Below are 22,025 nucleotides of genomic sequence, written 5' to 3' on the forward strand. Positions count from 1 at the left end.
TTCTAGAGGGTTGGTGGCCTTAGGACTACAGGAGCTGAAAAAGGACCAAATCTCATGTTCTGGTTTGTATTAGCTACTCTGTCCAGCACAATGACAAACTGACAGATGAAACCTCAGAAGAACAGCTGAACTTTGGCTTGTCGTTTGAGTCCATCACAGCTGGTGGGCTTGGGAGACCTCTTGGCAGCAGGAGAGTATGACAGGCACACCTCACATCTAAGGAGCTGACCCAAGCAAGGGGAGAAAGTGGAACTGGGCCGTAACCCTTGAAGGGCTGCCTTCAGGCACCCACTTCCTCTAAAGTCACCACAACCTCTAAATCAGCATGGTCAGCCCAACACAGGTATTAAGACTCAAAAGCCTGTGTGTATGTGTGTGTGTGTGTGTATGTGTGTGTATGTGTGTGTGTGTGTGTATGTGTGTGTGTGTGTGTGTGTTTCACATTCATACCATGGCTCCATCACATATCAACTGTGGAGATTTATGTATTTACTTCTAAATTCTCATCTCTAAAATGTGACTAGTGTACTTAACCCCTGGCTTTATTCTGAGGTCAAAATGACGAAATATCCGAGCCCTTTGCACCCAGCACCTTGTCAATAGTTGGTGCCTTTTCTGTCCACCCAGTAAAACCTCACGTGTGAAAATTGTCCCCTGGTGAGGAAAGACATCATCGAGGGTCCAGAGACTCAGACAGAGCCCAGCTCTTAGCATGTAGGTGTCTGAAGTGCCCCCTTTTCTTGACTGAACTTAAAGGCCTGTTACTATTAATGGAAACTGTGTTCCTAATGTCACCCCTGCTGTGCAGTCAATTTCCCTCTTAATGCCTGGCAGAGGCAGTGTGCAGAAAGATCGACAACATTGTTCACACTGTTTAAAGGTTCCACTGTGTGTGGAAAATTGTCTAAATGGGGGGATAATGAACAATCACTAAATCAGAGCTTTCTCAAGCTGGGAGGAGAGAAAGGCTGTGGAGAGAGGTTGCCACCTGACCCGACATATTAGCCAGGATGGGGAAACGGAGAGAAGTAGTGGCAAACTCCATGCCCAGGCAGGGTTGGATTCTTTAGAGCATGAAGCATTTGGAACCTGTCACTATTAGAAATGTAACAAATTACTTTCCAAGGAATGCTGGCATAAGGCGAGGGCAGGAAAGGTACTAGCTTGGACTCTATCCACGCAAGAAAGTGTAAAAACTAAACCCGTGGACACCCACTGTCATTTAGACTGACCTGTGGACTTACCACTGACTTCCTGAAAGTGACTTCCTGAAAGGGCTGAGGTGTCCTGTGGGGATTGTGAGCATCTCCAATCCCAGAAGTCTGTGTTGCAGAGGCAGCGTCTCCTCTATGAGCCGTTTGCCTCATTCCCAGTGAAGGAGCATTGATGTCATGCAGCTCCGAACCTGTGATGAGGGTCAGTCAGGACATTTAGGAATCCTAAGTATCCTTTGCCGTGTCCTTGGTTTGTGGTGGATGAGGTACTGCATGACGCTCTATTTGTCCTTCTACCTGAGCTCTCAGGAATGCTGCCCACACCTATAAAAATGACACCCGGAGCTCCATAGAGTAATTATTTCTTACCCAGGGGCTTGACAGGAGACTCAGGTGGTAAAGCACTTGCTGGGCAGGCAGAAGGAACTGACTCACAAAAACAAAATCCAGGATTGATGGTGGAAGCTGTGAGCATTGCTCAGGGGAGATCACAGCAGTTCATTGGCCTACCAGCGTGACCTACTTGGCAAACTTCAGACCAGTGAGAGACCCTACCTCTAAAAAAAAAAAAAAAAAACCAAGTTGGGCACACCTGAGAATGACTCCTGAGGTTGACCTCTGGCGCACAGATACACACACATTTACCCCAAATCTTAAAACTAGGAGCCCGAATCGGAATGATTCCGAGTCTGCTATGTGATTCGATCCTCTCTTCACAAGACTTCTTAACATGAGACACTTGCTATAATAAAGTCCCTTCCTGTGATAAAGACAGCATGATGCAAGACTACGCCAGGAGCTCGTGGGATATTTACTTACCATTTGTTGATGGATTCACACAATCAGAGCACTGATTTGCTTCCGGGGTCATACTGGACATTGACTGTTGGTTGGCTGTTGACCTGGAATGGAGCACAAGGAGAAAACTGTCTTCTTTTTGTCTTAATTACTCTGGCCCCAGAGATAGCCATTAACATTTGAAATTGGTGGGAAGCAAGCAGGGTCTGACTTCATGATATGTCCAGAACAGTGGATGCTCTTAGGGGGTCTTTTTATAATAGGTTTGAACTCAGTGATCCATCGAGACTGTGAAGCCTTGGTAAGCCCATGTGTGTGGATGATGACATTTTCAGTTGTGCCAGTGCAGGGTATCTTAAGAGCAAGCTTTCCCAGAGATGGGATCCCTCCTCCCTAATCTCCTGCCGCTATCTTACACAAACCTCATTACTGCGGGGTTGTGTGGTTATCTCTGCTCTCCCTCTTCTGAGTATAGGCTCCTTGAAGATAGCTGACCATTGTGTTACACATTCTCAAATGCCTGGAAAATTACTAACTGAATGAAAAGAGAGGGAGAGAGAAAAGGCAAGAGAAAAGAAGGGTGGCAGGGTGGGCCCAGCTTCTGAGGCTGGTCTGCTCTAAGGATTGAAGTTGTTAGATTCTTTTATTAGATGCTTGTTTTCTGGTGTAGTAGGGCTGGGTCTGTGAAGTGGACCTTTCCTGTGGTGCACACATAGGGTTATTTTGGGTTCTGCATCATCACAATAATTAGGTGCCCAGACAAAGCTTAAATGCTATTAAGTGTTGGGTGCATAGTGACTGGTCCTGGTGACTGGGTCACTTGGGGACACAGCTTCTACTTGCTGCTGAGTTTCTGAGATCCGGGCTTGGTAGGAACAACTGGGGAAAAGGGAGGAGAGGGAGGTGGTACATTTTTCAGCCCCTTCTAAATGCCAGGTTACAAATGGAGACTGTGCTTTTGTTTTCCTGCCACCCAGACCCAAATAATCACAGAAAAACTATACTAATTACAACACTGTTTGGCCATCGACTCAGGCATATTCCTAGCTAGCTTTTCATCTTAAATCAGCCCATTTTTATTATTTTATATTTTACCACAAGGCTCAAGGTTTGTTAGCTCACACCTTGCTTCTTGGGCAGCTATATGGCATCTGCCTGACTCTTTCTCCCTGCTTCCAGTTTAGTTGTCCCACCCAGGTATATTGTGCCCCGTCACAGGCCAAAGCAGTTCTTTATTAACCAGTGTTAATAAAACATATTCATAGCATACAGAGGGGAATCCTGCATTACCAGGTGTTTGACAGAAAATTCCACATGCCTAATCCAATTTAATTTCATCCCTATCTGATAAATTCTGCTGCTCTCATTTATGAAGGAGAGAAAACTGGCACATGCTTCAGTCTAACAACTAGGACACTAGACAAATAGTATTTTTTTCTTCCTACTGTGACAGAATGCCCACCAAAATCAACTGAAAGAAGAGTTTCCTTTGGCTCACTGTATGAGGCTATGCCACACTGTTTGGGGGTACATCCCACACCGTGGCCACGCCTCACTGTTTGGGGGTACAGTCCATCACTTCTGGCCATGCCTCACTGGTTGGGGTACATCCCACACTCTGGCCATGCCTCGCTGTTTGGGGGGTACATCCCACACTCTGGCCATGCCTCACTGGTTGGGGGTACAGTCCACACTGTGACCATGCCTCACTGGTTGGGGGTACAGTCCACTACTGTGATCATGCATATCTTGAGCTTGTGCATGTGCGATGCCACTTTTATGATGATGGTAAAACTACTACCCAGACAGAAATTTGATTTTTTATTTAATATGTGCAGACTTGTGTATATGTACTGGTTTTATTTTTCCAATGTTTCTATGGTACATATTGTGATTTATATTGCCCTCAGGTTGTTGGTATTTTTTTTCCTGTGCATGTTTTCTGAGTACCTTCATGTAAAATGCTTTTTGAACCAGATGGATGAATGGGCACAAAGTTCTTACTTTCATGACATTTCTATTCCAGTGACCAAATGCATAAAGGAGCATGAAGAAAGTATTGAAATATTAAAATACCCCCCAAGGTCACTATCGCTGATGTTTACTTCTTATCCACACACTGAGTGCTTCTCCATTCAGTCAGTCAGGGACTGGTGCACCTTCTGTCTTCTTGTTTGCTCATTCCTTTTGGGCCTTGGTATGCTCGCCTAGGTCTAAAGTGCCTGACCAGCAGCCAAAGGGTGGTGACGCTATGATGTAGGTGGGCGGTCTTTCCAAAGGCCAGGCAGAGTGATAGAATGTGACTCTACCAAGATCCCACTGAATGTAGTAGTTCCCACTCTGCCTAATGACAAGGGAAGCTGGAGATGTGGTCCAGTTCCCAGCAAAGAAAGAGAAGTAGCATCCTCTGCTACCTGTGCACAGTGAGGGCTACGTTGCCGTGGCTTCTTTTGGAAGGGCTCAGAAGGGCTCTCTGAAAGAAGACACATCCCAGGTAGGCATACTGCTTCCTCACTGGTCCCTAGGGTTTAGCCTCCTGAGACTTGCCTTTTTTATACAGACAACTTTTGCCATCATCCTTTACTCTGTGTCTCTCTGGAGCCTCTGATCTGTGCAGTGCTTATGTGCCGTCTCTCCCTCCCCTACCCCTACCCCCCATCTCCCAAGTGAAGCCATCCCCCATCACCTTTAAATGCTTTCTCTGATTAGGATCCCAGAGAGCTTCTCATATCTTTGAAATATTCTCAGCCATTAGTAATGGTCATAATGATGGAATCACTTGACTTGAATGACTCCCAATTTCCAGGATCTTTCTTGTACTGAAAGTCCTTCCTCAAGATCCATCCACTTTCCTCATGTTCTAAGGGGAAGGAAGAGACACAGGCTGATGAAACACAGCTAGCTGGGGATCCACACAGCTCCTAGCATGATGTGCGACCGGATCAGTCACCCGTTCGGCGTGTCTTATTTAACACCCCAGCAGCCTCAGAAGCGACTCGGGACTTCCCCTCTCTGGTTCAGCATGATCTACTCAGAAAACTGAGGCGAGCGCTGGGACTTTTGCTCAATTTGTACAAATGCTTGCTGTGCAAGCAAGAAGACCCAGGTTTGGACTCTAGAAGCTGTGTAAGGGGTCAGGTATGAGGTCATCTGTGTGCGTAACCCTGGCATGGTGGGCGGCAGAGACAGGAGGGTCATTGGGGATTATTGGATACCAGCCTATCCCCAGGTTCTGCGAAAGACCCTGTGTTGAGAAAGGAGAGTGATAAACAGAACACCAGGTCCCTTCCCGTTGTGTCCTATGTGCATACATCCACATATTTAAAAAAGGTAAAAAGAAAACTGAGAGTTAATCAAATTAATAAGTGGTGATGATTGTACACTCAAGTGTACTTGAGTCTCTCTGTCTTTCTCTCTCTTCTGCCTCCTCCCTCCATCCCTTCTTCTATCCCTCCCTCCTTCCCTTCCCCTCTCTCTCTCTTCCTTTTCTTTTACTGTCAAGTGCACCCCTATCAATTGATGTCAGCACTTGAGTACTGATATTTCTTAGCACTTTCACAAAGTGTTTTCCTATTTATGGTTCTAATGAACAGCATGATATTCTAGTGTATCATCTAGCATACTTATGAATCTTGATTTTCCTAATTTTCAGAGTTTTAAAAAATCCATATTAAGATATTGGTGATGGACAAAACTTTTCTGTTCAAGATCAGGTGGTAAACAATTTGGTTCATAGGCCGTATGATTCCTATTGTAACTTCCCCACTTTGCCATGGCAACACAACAGTCTCCCTACATCATAAGAGCTGCTTTGTGAGTGTGCATATGTGGTGAATGTATGTACATGTTCCTACGTGTACACACACGTACCCGTGCATGTGAAAGTCAGAGGCTGATGTTGGGTGTCTTTCTCCACTGCTAGCTACCCCATTGTCAGCTCCTGAAGCTCACTGGGCAGGCTGGGCAGCAACTGGGACCTCTCCCTCTCCTCAGTGGATTACAGCTGCACACTTGCCATTTCACATGGGTGCTGGGAGCCAAACTCACGTGCTGGGATTGCACGGGAATCAAGCATCTCCACAGCCTTCTAACGGCATGTTCAGTACAAAGCAGAGATGGCCTACTTGTTCCTGAGATTTCCCACTTCCAGTCTGTTTTCACCAGTAGACCTGCGACAGAAGCTACTAGATCAGAAAACCCATGTGTGTAGCCAAGTCTTAGAAACTCACCAAAGTCCCACAGTGTGCTTGTGGGTGTGTCGCAAGTCACATCCCGGTTTCTCCTTCTCTGCTTCCAGATGCAATGTGCTTTTCACTCTGCCACTCTTGTTTCAATGATGGTAGCAGCAGAAACCCAGCTGGTACTCAGAGTTGCCATTTGCTCATCTGACCGCAAAGGCCAGTGACTGCTCACACTCCCGTCAGGAGCAACTCCTTGCACAAAACCTTCCAGGAGTGTCGGCTCTCTCTTTGGTGGTGTTTTAATGTCAGCAACGAGCTCAAGACACTGTGCCTTTTTACTTGAAGCCCCCGCTGGCCCCAAGTCCTCCAGAGTGGAGAGGGGTGCCAATTTGAAGCCCCCGCTGGCCCCAAGTCCTCCAGAGTGGAGAGGGGTGCCGATTTGAAGCCCCCAGCAGTGGAGAGACTGGTAATGGCTCAGCTGCTCCATAACTGAGGGCCCGCAGATGTCCTGTTTTCCTCATTAGTAACATGGAGTTGGTAATTGTACCTCAGAGGACACTTGAATGTGGATGACGACAGACAGAGTGTGGTTCACTCAGGAGAGTACGTGTCTCCTGAGGGTGTTCGTGGTTTTTAGCATTATTATTTTTCCATTCTATAACTTACTATGTTTTCTGTTGCTAACTTCTAGTGCTTCTTATCAGTGTATGTGACACTATTCACATTTTTGGCTGCCATAATTTTTTGTCATGAGCCTACCTTGAACATTTTAGGGGCTAACAGAATCCTTGGCTTGTATCCAGAAGGTGAGTAGCAGCCTCTTTCCGTGGTTGTGACAATTGATCTAGATCTAGAGGCCAGTTGAGGGGGAGTTCACTGTCACTATCTCCTGCCTGTGATTGTCTGGTTATAGCGTGCTCCTTCCTCATAAACTGAAAACGTCAAGAGGTGGCAAGAAATGGCACTGAAAGCAACTGAATAAGTAAAGGTCTTTGGAGAAAACTTCAGGAAATGTGGACTGGTTGAGGGAAACATTTCAGATTAAAGGCAGACATTTGGGGAATGTCTTCTGGCCCAGACTTCTAGGTCTTCTTGAAGGCCTGGGAAGAACCCCTGGGTAAACTTTGAAGCCATTTAGGGAACGTGTTCAAGGAATAAGACACCAGATAAGAGCTTGGCAGTGAGGAACAAAGCCGTCATTTACTCATTCAACAAACAAAGGCTACTCTCATAGCTAAGGAGGCAAAAGATGAATGAGATGGGTATCTCCACATTTCAGAAACTCATGAATCAACCCGGGGAGGCAGACAGTAAATAAGTAGTCTCCCAGACTGAAAATCTAGAGCCTGCTGGGTATTAGACAAGTGCTTTGTTTTTCTGGACCTTGACAGTTTAACATATTGCAAGGGAATTTTGTATTGATACGGAATGCTGGAGAAACAGTGAATTCCCGTTCTCAGTCATGTTAAAATGTCCAGAGTTATCATCAAAAGCCCAAGGAACAGGGGTTACTTGTCAGGGCTGTGTGTGGTGTTCATTCTTCTTTTTTCCCAAAGAACACTAGACTTGTCTAGTTGATAATGGGATCTTCAGAAATTTGGGGTTCTAAGGCCTTCCTGGCTCTTTGTACCTATGCAGTTGGTGGAGGTCTCAGGTTGTGAGTGACTCACAGCCTTCTGTGTCTTCAATTGGGTGATTTGCTTCCTGTCCCAACTGTTAAGTCTAGTCATTTGGATTGGCTGGACCCCCTACTCCATTTTGCACATGATATCCAAGGGAGGCACTGTGCCACACCAGGCTAAGGGCTTTTCTTTGTTTGGAAGTCACAGAGGTAATTGGCTGCTGTCCGTCAGTGGCTATTCCTTCATCACTCCCATTATGTCCAGTCTGTATACTAAGTCACGCACTCAGCCACCATTCTGTGCTGTATCAAAGAGGTGTCTGGCAAAAGTACTCTACCTTGTCAGGGAAGAATATTTTATTGCTAATATTGTTTATTATTGCTACTGAAAATATGTGCACACTATGGTTTTGCTGGTGACAGAGCCCTCCAGCCGCTGCTTTTCACCAAGTTTCCACTTTGTGTGAGAACTTCCTTAGAATTGGAATGTACACAGGCTGTCACGGGAGAGAGCTGGCTCTTAGTGGACTGAAGCTGGATTACCTGAGTCTGTCACTGCCAACTACAGACTAAGGTACTTAACCTCTCAGGCCAATTTTCTCATTTGTAAAATAAAAGGCACAAGTAATAACTAATTTAATTTACAAATAAAATAAAATAATGTATATAAAGAACTTATGTGCTCAGCATACTTCATTATACACTGGTTATTATTTATCTTGAATAAGCATTAAGTTTTAGTTGACTAGTCAGTGATAGTGCTGGGTACCAGGTGGGGATTTTCAAACTAGTTCTTACCTGGGCTAATGGAGAAGACAGGAGAGTTATTTCTTCATACTGAGAAGAGGTGAGGAAAAAAATTCAGAGTGAATACTCAGATTGAGTATTAATCATCTAGTAACACTGCTGGCCTCTGTCCAACCAAAAATGTGTTTTATCCATTGTTCCCTTGGTCTTGGTGGGCAAAATCACTCTTCTCTGAGAATTAGTGCTATGGAAATTCTTCTGGATGAAAAATGGGTTTTGTGTAATGATAGTAAGCGTAGCTGTGAGAGACGGGCAGGGTTGACAGGTTGCAGCTTCACGCCTTGGAGGGATGGGAATGTTGCAGCCTATCCAGGCTAAGTTCTCATGGTACAAATACCCTAAGGATGTTAATGTCTTAAAGCAACAGCAGATGACCACAGCCATGGCAAAGTAGCTGTGGAGCCCCATATTCCTTCGCGTGGAAATCTGTGCTGAAGAAGCTGACCTTCTGCTGGCTACTCTTCAATCTTGGCCAGGAAGATGAAGAAGATGTGTCTTTTAAACTTCTGCTTAAAAATAAAAGATACCACATTCACCCATGTGTCAATGATTAAAGGAAGTCACATATCTGACCCTCTTGTCAGTGAGAGCATTAAATAATTCTTCCATAGCAAAGAGCAGCAAATATTTTGAGCAATAGTTGACACTACCATGGTCAGGTCTGGATTGTGGGAAGCAACATAATTAGATATGAAAATGTCAAGTCCTATCCAAACACCAGCAGCTACCATTACTTTGGAAAAATAAAGATGTGTAACCTGGATCCTTATTATCCAAAGGACTTGCTGCCTAGCTGCAAGGAGTATGCTCAGCAGGAGCTACGACTGTGCACTCTTTTAGGGATTGCCTCAGCTGGAGACCTCTGCAACATCACACCCTTCCTGGTGTGATTAGCAAAGAAATGAGGCTCATACACAAGGTTACACTATTTTCTCCTGAAAGAGGCGCCTTAATGGGCAACATTTATCCTACAGCTCACTGCTGGCTTATCCCAGGCTTTTTAGACCAGGCTCAAGTTCAGTTTCTCCCTCTGGCTTGTCTTGTTTACCTCCCTTCCTACTTAGGTGTTGATACCTCGTGAATGTCCTGATCCCTAAATGTTTCACAGCTTCTGCTTATGGAGACACTGTTATAATGCTGATAATGACACTAATATATTGATGTAATAGACTATAATGTCAACCACAAGATAGAAGTTTTCATTATGTTATGTCCTTACCATAGGCTAACAGGAGGAAATAACCAGATTGTGAATTAGTAATTAAGCAACACATCATTCCCTGGGGTTTTGTCTGGCAAAAATACTGTTTTGGTCTTTATGGATTTTGTGCTCTTAAAGGAAATATTTCAGGGCTCTACTGTAAGTTTCTGTGGGAATCAACCAGAAGCTATAATATGAGCCCCAGGCCATCTGGTACTGAGAGTTCTGGGCTAGAAAAAAACCTTTAAGAGAACTCAGTGGTTTTTAGCTGACAGAGCTTTTTAGAAAGAGTCATCATGAAATGCTTATAGTAGTCCATGATCCAGTTCTTTTTAAAAAAAAAAAACTTGTAATTGTTTTATTAAATCCTCATTTTAATTGTTTGGATAGGAATGTGCTATATACATTTTCCCCACTCTCCTTTTTACCCCCCACCCTCCCATTCTACCCTCTCACCTGCCCTCCATACTACCAATTTACTAAGAAGTTCTTATCTTCCTTCCCCTTCCTGTGAGTCCATGTATGTTTCTTTTAGGGTCCTCTTTGTTACCTAGGTTTTCTGGGGTTGTGGCTTGGAGTCTGGTTGTCTTTTGCTTTATGTACATTATCTACTTATGAGTGAGTGCATATTATATTTGTCTCTCTTGGTCTGAGTTACCTCACTCAGGATGAGTTTTTCTAGTTCTATCTGTTTGCCTGCAAATTTCAAGATGTCTTTTTTTTTTTCTGCCTGGTAGTGTACTCCATTATGTAAATGAATCACATTTTCCTTAATCATTCTTTGGTTGAGGGACATCTAAGTTGTTTCCCAGTTCTGGCTAATATGAACAATCCTTCTGTGAACATACTTGACCACATGTCCTTGTGGTATGATTAAACATCCTTTGGTGTAAGTTGGGCAAAGTATTTTTAGGGTTTACAGAGACCTTTTGGGGGTCTTGTTTCATCAAACCACATTAGCCTGGAAGTAATCCACAGGTTCTCATCTTCTGTGGAAACAAAAGCAGAATCTCTTTTGCAAAGCAACACATCTTTAGACCCAATTTTTGAGGTTTCAAGATACCTTTAAAATATGTATGTTGGTTTAGCTTGGCAGCTCCCAGAATCAAATATCTCTCTACAGTCAAAATTTTAAAGAAAATACAGTAATATGCATAATTCAGACTCTCTGTGTATTTTCCACCTTATTTTTACTCTATTACTTTTTAATATTTAATTAAATTTACTCCTTTAATCTATGACATTTTGTACTCTTTCTTCTCTCTCTCTCCTAAGCCCATGTACATTTATCCTTCAACACTGTGACCCATGTAGAGGTCTTTTCCATCTGAATCCATCTTTATTATGTATCTGTAATAATTTTTTGACCAGGAGTACCTTTTGATTAATGCTAACTGGGAGTGGCTAGGACCAACTCCACAGCCCTGCTTGTTTGCTCTCAGTCCGATATGGCAGAGGCATGTTCACTGCTTCTGTGAGCCATGGTCACTGCCCCAACTCCAGGTATGCAGCTGGTCTATGCCACTATTAAGCAATTTGTAACACACTGCTCATAGACCCCATTTAAGTGTTCCATAACTGCACCAGCATGGATCAGGAAGCTGGATCTTAAAGGAACCACACAGTTTTTGCTGTTAACACTGTAGGAAAGCCTTATCTTAAAGGAATCATGCCTCTGCTTGCCTCCAGCAAACAAACATAACCCACCCAAGAAAATGCTGCTACCAAGAAGCTGTGCTTAACTCTGTTCTTTTGGTTCTAGAATTCCTTTCCAAGCTCTCTCCGATTTTATGTGGATGTGGTTGCCTCACACTGGGCACCATTTGTAAGCAGAGACTGCTTGTTCATTTTCTGGCTGCCAAGACCTGAATAATCACACAGAAACTATATTAATTACAACACTATTTGGCTAATAACTAATGTGTATTCCTAGCTAGCTCTTACATCTTAAATTAAACCATTTTTATTAATATGTGTATCAACACAAGGCTGTGGCCTACCAGTAAGGTTCTGGTGTCCTTCTCCTTTGACAGCTGCATGGCATCTCCCTGACTCTGTCTACTCTCTGTATACATCTCTGTTTAGATTTCTTGCCTGGCTTTATTCTGCCCTGTCATAGGCTGAAACAGATTCTTTATTAACCAGCGGTAATAAACATATTCAAAACATACAAAGGGGCATCCCACATTGCGGTCCTAAGTCCCAGGGTCTAAGAGAACTGTTGGTTATTACCAAGGTGTGTGTACTGCTGCTGCACCCTTAGGGTTGTTGTGCCTTGTTGGTCATTGATATTGTTCACAGGTGCCATAGCTGGTTAGTCTTATTGGTTTCTTTCTTCCTTTAGAAGCTTATATGGTGCTTTTCAGTATCCTTAGCCATACCAATCTGAACATCCCTGATCTCAGAAGTTGCGCAGGGTTGGGACTGGTTAGTACTTGGATAGGAGGCAACTTATTGTTTTAATTTGGCTGTAAAATAATATGTTTCCATATGGCTTTTCATACTGCCTTTCTTGGGGTGAGCTCTTCCATTCACCTCAAGCTCTCCCTGACACTCTTAAAACCCTCCCTGCTTAAGCCACCCCACATCTAGAATTCCACCCCAATACATTAGTCTACTGTTCCTCTTACCTTAATGTGTCTACCCACTCCCAAAGGGCCCTTTCTATTTTCCTGGCTTCCATTTGTTCTCCAAATAAAATAAAAAAAAAAACCATATATCTCCACTTCAGTTTTTGAAACAGGGTCTCTCACTGAGTCTAGAGCTCACCAACTCATCTAGACTGGCTGGCCAGGGAGCGTGGAGGACCTTTTCATCTCTACCTCCTTAGCACTTGAATTATGGGTATGTACCACAATACCCATTTACTTTTCAAACATGGATGCTGACGGCTTGAACTTGGGTCCTAATACTTACTTATGGAGTCAAACACCCAGCTAGTGCAGCCATTTTAAAGGTTTTAAATTAACTTTAGTAAGGTTAATTCTTTGTAGCTTCTAAGTCTTTTCCAGCTCCACTTGTTTTTCACACTGTGCTTGTTGGAATCTATGTTGTGATGGATTCCCATGCTAAACAGCAATGAAACCTTGTGACAGTTAATCTTCCATGGTGACTTGATTGCCTTAGAGTCACTTAGGAGAGTACTAAGGCATACTTCTGAGTGTTGTGAGATTAACGGAGGGAGAAGACCCACTCTAAAAGTGGATCTAAAGAAAAAGTGGATCAAGGCTGGACAAGCCTGAACAATAATATAAAAGGAGAAAAATAGAAACTCAACTGAATGCTTATTCTCTTTCCCCTTTGTGGCTGCCTGGATGAGAGCCACACCACCCACCATGTCTTAACTCTACATATTCGATCTCTGAATCTATGAGCCTGAGGGAATCTTCCTCCCCTAAGTTGATCTCTTGTCTCAGCAACGCAAAAGTAGCTCATCCTAACCTGAACACATAGGGGCTGGTGGTCTGCAGTGTTTCAAGTCTGACGAACCGAGTCACCTGTAACCACTCACCTCTCCTGTGCTGTCTTTAGGTGGTGCATTCTTTCTCTTTGCCAACTGGCTCTAACTGCTTCTGCCTCTTGCTTACCCCAAGTTCATTATTTTATTGCCACCTCATTATTACCTTTATTTTATTACTATCACATTATTTCACTGATGGGGGGATGTTTCCATGGTGATGCAGAAACCTTAGCATTTTGAACCCATCTGAAGCACATTAACTTGTAGGTTAGGGAATTTTTTAGAGGGGACTTGATTCCCTAACTCCGTTTTGTGTCTTTATGGAAGAAGATATATTGAAGTCCATGGCCATGAACTTTAACAGCATGTGTAGGTGGAGAGAAGGCCTTGGTTTCTGCTCCGGGTGTTCTAATTAGCATGCCATAGCATACCAATAAAAACGATCAACTAAGTCTGTCCTGTACTGCCAATCTTTCTTGAGTTCAAAACCTGTCAGAAAAGATTAGTGTGGAGGGAGGTAAACAGTTAAAACAGTGGGTGATAATGGTTTTCTGTGAGGCAGCGAGGCCGCTGGGCCAATGTAAGAGTCTTCAGTGGGAAGCCATGGCATGTTCTGGTCACCACGCACCAGTTACGTCCCTCTTGGTTTGATTCAGCTTTGGAACCTGACTCCAGCGAGGCTGATAGGCAAATGCCATGAAAACGTGTTTGTTCACAATGAAGCAGAGTTGTAGCTCTCAAGCAGGCAATGGTAAGCTTTACAAAGAGACTCTTTCTCGTGGACCACAGTACATGGGATATCAGCTGAAAATCCAAAGATGTCAAGGGATGCTACAGCAAGCTAATTTTGGTCCATGAGAACCCATAAGACAGTTCTGCCAAAACATGTGTCCAATGACTTTATGTCACATGACTGAGCACTGGCAGTTGGCCACATTGTCTGGGTGGGGGTATTTATACTATGGCAATTGGCAGATGTTGCCCACTTATGCCACTTTTTTACCCCTGGAAAGCTAATTGTGAGGTTTATTGCCATACCACTGTTCTACCGTGAGAGCTATACAATACACCCATTCTGGATGGGCAGAGCAGTTTATGTCCTGGAAGGGGCATGATGATCTCTTCCCATGGTTCTACCATGAGAGTTATACAATACACCCATAATGGATGGGCAGAGCAGTGTATGTCCTGAAAACAAGATGGATGATCTCTTCGCTCACTCTCTTTACTCTGTGGACAGCTGGAAAGAACCCCTTTGAGAGCTTAGTACTCCATCTGAGGTTTGGAATGGAAAAGTACCTAATTCTGTAAGTTAAACTGCCTAGTCCTGATGGGGTGTTCACCTGTCCAGGGCTTTCCAGGTTCACATGCTGTCATTCAATTGGTTTCCAGGTTTCATATTCTTTGGGACCAACTAAGTGCTGGTCATGTGCACATTGTTAAGGTGGGGGGGTCAAGAGATGAAACAGGAAGCAAATGTATAGAGAGGTTGCTATCACTTAGTGACTTTTGGAACTGTCATTTAATGTCTTTAAAAAATAGTAGCAATAGATTTAGTGGAAACTTGAATTTATAACCAAACTGGCCTTCTGGACTTAAGGTCTTATTCTGGAAAAATGGGGGCAGCAGGAGCCACCACTAAGTGGATTTTGCTCTTCTTAATGAGGGATATAGTGTCAAGAAAATAAGTTTCTTTCATTAGTGGAAGTGATGCTCCTTCATCAACTTTCATATTATACAAAGAAAGAAAGAAAAAATACAGGCAAGAGGGTGGGGACCAAGGCAAAGTAAACAATTATTTTTGATTTATTGATCCCTGAGAGAAGACAGAGCTTTTGGCAGAACAAGGAGCATCTTTCTTAATTAGTGCCATGATTTTCGGGAAGCTATTGACAACAGTTTCTTTAGCTTTATTGCTCCTGCTAATGTCAGTTATTTTTTCCTTCGTGTTCATCACTGTAAGCCACGGACCCCTCTGAAGGGGGCAGAGTGAGTGAAGACTCTTGGCCTCTCATTGGGAACCCACAGGAGGGACAGATCACGGCATAGCGGAGTGCTGGACTCAGTCTTGACTTTCAAGCCTCTATTTGAATATTTAGTGAGCAGACTGAGCCTGGGCTCAGCTGGCTTGCCTATGAAGTGGAATATCTGCCTTTGTGATTGTCATGAGGGTTAAAGGTGAGATGTGGGGCACATTGTGTTGTCATGTGGTGGTCGAGTTATTAATCATAATGATGAATAAACAGATGAATTCCTGTAATCAGCTGACAGATGCAGAATTTATTCACCCAGGACTGAGAAGGGATATTCAACAAAATGAGTTAATCTTTTTTTTAAATTTTATTTTAGATTTATGCAAAAACCCTAAGATATCAACAACATTCCTGCTGCTGAAAGTGCAGGAAGCAGTGATGCAAAGTCACTGGACACTTAAAGTCTGTGACTCATGGCAATAAAATTTCAGTTTTGGGGGCTGATTCTTGCAGGCACCTATTATGTGTCAGGTCCTGCTCTAGACGCTGAAGCTCTTCCAGTAACAACAACAACAACAACAACAACAACCCAAACAAACAAAAACCTTATTCACCCCATGGATCTTGAATCGCAATAAAACTGAGTGAAGGTGTAGTGTTTGAGTCGAGGAGACAGTGGATGACACAGTACCTTAGCTAAGGCATTTTTTTTTCATTCAGGAAATGAAAGGGGCACCACCCTTTCATGTCTACCAGTAAGACATGAAGGACGTAGTTGTTAAATTCAACTTTGAGCCCTGAAAGTGAGAAAATATCTCATTCAACCCTTTGAGGCAGGGTTATCACACAAAGCAACTGAGTCTCAGGGAGGTTAAAAAATTACTCAGGACCATGCAGCTTCACGATGACAGAATCCGGTTTCAAACACAGATGAGCCTACCCTTGAGCTTATATTCCTCTTAACTGTGACTAATGGAATACTTTTGGCTTGAAGTTTCAAAGGTGTCGTTTTGTCAGGTTGAGGAGGGTGTGATGCGGAGAGGGGTACAGGAAGAGTAAAGGCAAGGGTGAGATATTTCACTCAAACTGTCCTCCATTCTATATCCCAGTGGAAGTTACTGGGCAAGGTAGGCGGAGAAAGCCTATTTTAATTTTAATCCCAAAGTTTTGCTGGGATAGGAGGAATATCTAATTTTATTGAATTCCTGGAGCCTATTATTGCCTCAAAATCTCTTTAAAAAATGAATGAATGTATTAGGATATGCCCTTGAGTGCAATTGGTCTTTCTGCAGAAGGGATGAGAGACTTACTGAGCACAAAGGACTCTGTGATAGTCAATCTTCAGTGTCAGCTTGATTGACTTGAGAGCTGCCTAGGAAATTAGGGAAGAACATCTCAGGGCTGGTCTGCGAGGGTGCTTCCAGAAGTAGAGAACAAGGGCTCTGACCTCATGAATGCATTAATCCCTCAATGAATTCACACTATGGTGGTATTATTGGCACTGGGTGAAAGGGATGAGTGCGACCTACTTGATGAAAGTAGGACACTCAGGGCAGAGCCTTGGGGGCTGTGTCTTGCCCTCTGTAGCCCCTTTTCTGTCTTTATATCACACCCTCCCCCACCATAATAGATTGACACCTTTAAAACTTTTAGCCCAAACAAGACTCCCTCTCTTATGGCATTTCCACCAGGAATCTCTTTTTAAAGTGGTTAGAACTCCAACAGAAACAGTGGTGTGCTTGCGTCACTGAGAACATGCTGCCTTTGAGCAGCAATTAGTAGATGAGTGATCCAAACTCTGGTGAGAGAGAAGACGGCAGGGAATTAGCGAGCAGCTGGGCCAGGTCATGAAGTATCTTGAATAGTATGCTAAGGATACTGGGACTCTATCCAAAGTCTGTGGGGAACCACAGAAGTGTTCCATAACACATGACTGGAGTAGGTGAGGGCTAAGACAAGCTTCTAGAGCCAAGAAGAAAGCTTCCTCCAAGGTCAGACTACAAAAGAGTTACACAATGGGAACTAGAAACCCCAGGCTGGCACACACCTTTCAAGTCACCCTGGATTTTCTTTCTGTTTTTTTTCTTCAAAATTTTAAGTAGTTTTTCCTTGAATTTAAGCAGATTTTTTTTCTCACATATTATGTTCTGTTTATAGTTTCCCCTCCCTCTACTCCTCCCAGTTCCTCCCCACCTGCCCTCACATCCAGATCCACCCACTTTCTGTCTCTCATCAGAAAATGAACAGGTTTCTAAAGAATAATAATATGATATGATACGGTATGATAAAACAAAAACAAACACACTGGAACTGAACAAAACAAACAAACAAATAGAAGGGAAAGAGCCCAAGAGAAGGTGCAAGAATCAGAGACTCACTTGTTTGCAATCAGGAACCCCCTAAAAACACTAAACTGGAAGCTATAATATACACACAGAGGACCTGGTGCTGACCTGTGCAGGCTCTGTGCGTGCTGCCTCAGTCTCTGTGAGCTCTTATGAACCCTGCTCACATTGCTTTAGAGGGCCTTGTTTTCTTGTCCTTCCTCCCCCATGGCTTACTTACATTCTGCCTCCTCTTGTTCAGGGCTCCCTGAGCGCTGAGGGGAGGGATTTGGTGGAGGCATCGCATTTAGGGCTGAGTGCTCCAAGACATTCTCTGAGTGTCCTAAGATTCCCCTGTCAACTGTGGATCTCTGCATTTGTTCCCATCGGCTGTGGGAGGAAGCTTCTCTGATGATGGATGAGCAAGACACTGATCTTTGAGTACAGCAGAGTATCATTGGGAGTCATTTGATTGCTGTGGGTTTTTTGTTTGTTTCTTTGTTTAGAACAATAGTATTTAGTTTTTCACTGGGTCCCTGGGCTACCCTAGGTCCCTGGGCTATCTAGTCTCAGGTCATGTAAAGTAGTGTAGGATATGTGTTCCATCTTGTGGAGTCAAATCAAATATTGGTTGGTTATTCCCACAAACTTTGGGCCACTGTTGCCCTAGCATATCTGGCGAGCAGGACAGCATTATAGATCAAAGGGTTGATGATTTTGTATTCATGTTTCTCTTTTGTTTGTGTGCAGAGTACCTTTCTTCACCAAAGACACTAGAACGTGAAGGTGAAGGCTCTATGTGGGCACAGCTCAGCTTCTTCACATGCAGTGGTTATGTGGTTGTTGTCTTCAGCAAGGGGCTCAGCATCAGTTTGTAGAGAGCAACATGTAGTCTTGACAAGAGCCTGGGTTGTTGGGAGGTTCCCATGGGACCGTTTTGGCCAATGATTCAATCAGATGAAACCTAGTCTTGGTACTGGAAGATTCATTTGGTGACAAGAGATATCAAGTGGAGTTCTGTCTCCCCCTTTATCTGGTGATTTCCTTTAGCGTGCCTTAATACATGTATATATTTTAGGAAGCTTCTCCTGTATTCCTAGCCCTCAGATGGCTTTTAGTTTTTGCTGTCTCTGTGTATTCGCTCCCTGAATACCCCTCCCACTTGATCTTCTCACTCCAGCCCACCCCACTTATTCTTGACTGTTCTATCTCCCCTTTCTAATGAGACCTATCTGTCCTCCTTAGTCCCCAAACCTCCATGGTTCTAAGGACTGTAGCTAATATCCACATATAAATGAATAAATACCATGCTTGTCTTGGATGATTTTTGTTCTAGTTCCATCCATTTACCTGCAAATTTCTTGATTTTTTTTAAACAGCTGAGTAATACTCCATTGTGTAAATGTAACACATTCTGCTGTTAAGGGACATCTAAATTGTTTATGAATTTCTGGCAATTGTAAATAAAGCAGCCATGAACATGATTGAGCAAGTGTCTCTGTGGTAAGATGTTATAGTAAGATTTTGAAGCAGATCAATTCCCATCTTCCTGAAGAACCACCAAACTGATTTTCACAGTGGCTGTACAAGTTTGCACTCCCATCAGCAATGGAGGAGTGTACCCTTGCTCTACCTCCTCACCAGCATGTGCTGTCACTTGTGTTATTGATCTTAACCACTCTGACAGGTTTAAAATGAAATCTCAAAGTACTTTTGATTTAAATTCCCTAATGGCTAAGAATGTTAAACATTTCTTTAAATGTTTCTCATCCATTTGAGATTTTTCTATTAAGAATTCTCTATTTAGATCTGTACCCTATTTTTAATTGGATTATTTGGTTTGTTGATGTCTAGTTTCTTGAATACTTTATATATTTTGGGTATTACTCCTCTATTGGATGTATAGTTGGTATAAAAATTTTCTCCTCCTATAGGCATCCACTTTGTCAGAAGGACAGTGTCCTTCATTGTGACTTTCAGTTTTATGAGGTCGTATTTACGAATTGCTGATCTCAGTGCCTCTGCTAGCAGTGTTCTGTTGAGAAAGTCTTCTCCTGTGCCAATGAGTTCAGAGGTTTTCCCTACATTCTCTTCTCTCAGGTTTAGTGTGTCTGATTTTATGTTGAGGTCTTTGGGCCATTTGGAGTTGAGTTTTATGTAGCCTGTCCAGTATGTATCTATTTTAATTCTTCCACATGCAGATATCCAGTTTGACAGGCTTCATTTGCTGAAGATGCTTGATTTTTTTTCTGGTGTGTTTTTATGGCTTCTTTATAAAAATCAGGCTTTTGGATTTATTGCTGGTTCTTTACTTTGATTTCATTGATCAATGTGACTTTGTGTGCCAATACCATGCTGTTTTTATTACTGTAGCTCTATGGTACAGCTTGAAACTGGGGATAAAGAGACCTCCAGCAGTTCTTTTATTCTTCACGATTATTTCAGCTAATCTCTCTCTCTCCCTCCTCCCCCCTTTCTCTCTCTCTCTCTCTCTCTCTGTGTGTGTGTGTGTGTGTGTGTGTTTGTGTGTGTTTCCATGTGAAGCTGAAAATTATCTTTGCAAGATCTGTGAAGAACTGTGCTAAAGTTGCATTAAATTAGGAGACTACTTTTGGTAGGATGACCATGTTTGTTATGTTAATCCTACCAATTTATGAGCATGGGAGATCTTTCCATTTTCTGATATCCTCTTCCAGTTCTTTCTTCAGTGACTTAAAGTTTTTATCACACAAGTCTTTCACTTGCTTGGTTAGAGTTACCCTAAGATATTTTGTATTATTTGAGACTATTGTGAAAGGTGTTGTTTCCCTGATTTCTTTCTTAGCTCATTAACCATTTGTAATTAAAAAGGTCACTGGGTTTTGTGAATTAATTTTGTGTCCAGCTGCTTTTCTCAGAGTGTTTTTTGCTGTAGAAGTTTCCATGGGGAATTTTTAGAGCCACTTATGTATACTATCATACTATCTGCAAATAAAAATACTTTGACTTCTTTTCCAATTTGTATCCCCATGATCTCTTTCAGTTATCTTTTTGTTGTAGCTAAGACTTTAAGTACTATATTAAATAGGTTATGTAGAAAGTGGACAACTTTGTCTTGTTCCTAATTTTAGTGGAATTGCTTTGAATTTCTCTCCATTTAAACTTATATGAGTGATAGGCTTGCTGCAAACTGCCTTTATTATGTTGAGGAATATTCATTATATCTCTAATATCTACAAGACTCTTTATCATCAAGGGGTGTTGGATATTGTCAAAGGTCATTTCTGCATCTAATGAGATGATCATGTGTTTTTGTCAGTTTGTTTATATGGTGGATTTATGTATGCTGAACCATTCCTGCATCTCTGGGATGGATCCTACTTGATCACAGTGGATGATATCTTTGATGTGTTATTGGATTCTATTTGTAAGCATTTTATTGAGCACTTTTGCATCTATGTTCATGAGTGAAGTTGGTCTGTAATTCTCTTTCATTGTTGTGGTTTGGGTATCAGGGTAACTGTAGCCTCATTAGGCATTGTTACTTCTGTTTCTATTTTGTGGAATAACTTGAGGAATATTGGAATTAACTCTTCTTTGAAAATCTGGTAGAAATTCTATGCTAAAAAACACCTGACTTTTTGGTGGGGAGGCTGTCTTTTAACTACTACTTCTGTTTCATTTTAGTCTTTAAATTGCTTATGATTTAACTTTGGTAAGTGGTATATGTTGAGAAAATTCTTCATTTCCTTTAGATCACCCAATCTTGTGGAACACGGGCTTTAAAGTGTGTCCTTAGGAGTCTCGGGATTTCCTCAGTGTCTGTTGTTATATCCTCTTCTCATTTATAATTTTAGCAATTTTTATCTTCCCTCCCAATTTGCTAATTTAGATAAAGTTTTGTCAGGTTTAATGATTTTCTCAAAAAATCAACTCTTTGCTACATTGATTTTATGTAAAGTTTTTTGCTTATGTTTTTATTGATTTTAGCCCTGAGTTTTATTGTTTCTTGCTTTCGACGTCTGGGTGTGATTTCTTTTTTTTTTTTTTTTTTCCCAGAGAGTGTGGTTGAGTTGCTAGTATGAGATCTCTCCATTTTTTTTTAAATGTAGGCATTTAGTGCTATGAATTTGCCTCTTCAAACTGCCTTCATTGTGTTCCATTATTTTGTTGTTGTGGTGGATGTGTGTGTGTGTGTGTGTGTGTGTGCGCGCGCATGTGTGTGTGTGTATTTTCCTCATTTATTTGCTGGTCTGGGATTATTTATTCCATGTCTTCTATTAGGTATGGTTAGCCTCTTTAGGTTGGAGTTTACTTTTTATCTCCTGCTGTAGGGCTGGATATTATTGCTTAAATTTGGTTTTACTATGGAATATCTTTTCTCCATCTATTTTGATTGAAAGTTTTGCTGGGTTTAGTAGTCTGGGCTGGCATCTGTGATCTATTAGAGTCTGTAGCACATCTACT

At 42.5% G+C, this 22,025-nt stretch overlaps 1 protein-coding gene across 2 annotated transcripts in view; it reads left to right on the forward strand.

Moving 5' to 3' along the window:
* Shisa9 (shisa family member 9) overlaps positions 1–22,025 on the forward strand; it is a 294,553-nt gene that overhangs the window by 200,264 nt on the left and 72,264 nt on the right. The window lies entirely within an intron of this gene.

This window comes from Arvicola amphibius, chromosome 4 (assembly GCF_903992535.2).
Source record: "Arvicola amphibius chromosome 4, mArvAmp1.2, whole genome shotgun sequence".
NCBI lineage: Eukaryota > Metazoa > Chordata > Mammalia > Rodentia > Cricetidae > Arvicola > Arvicola amphibius.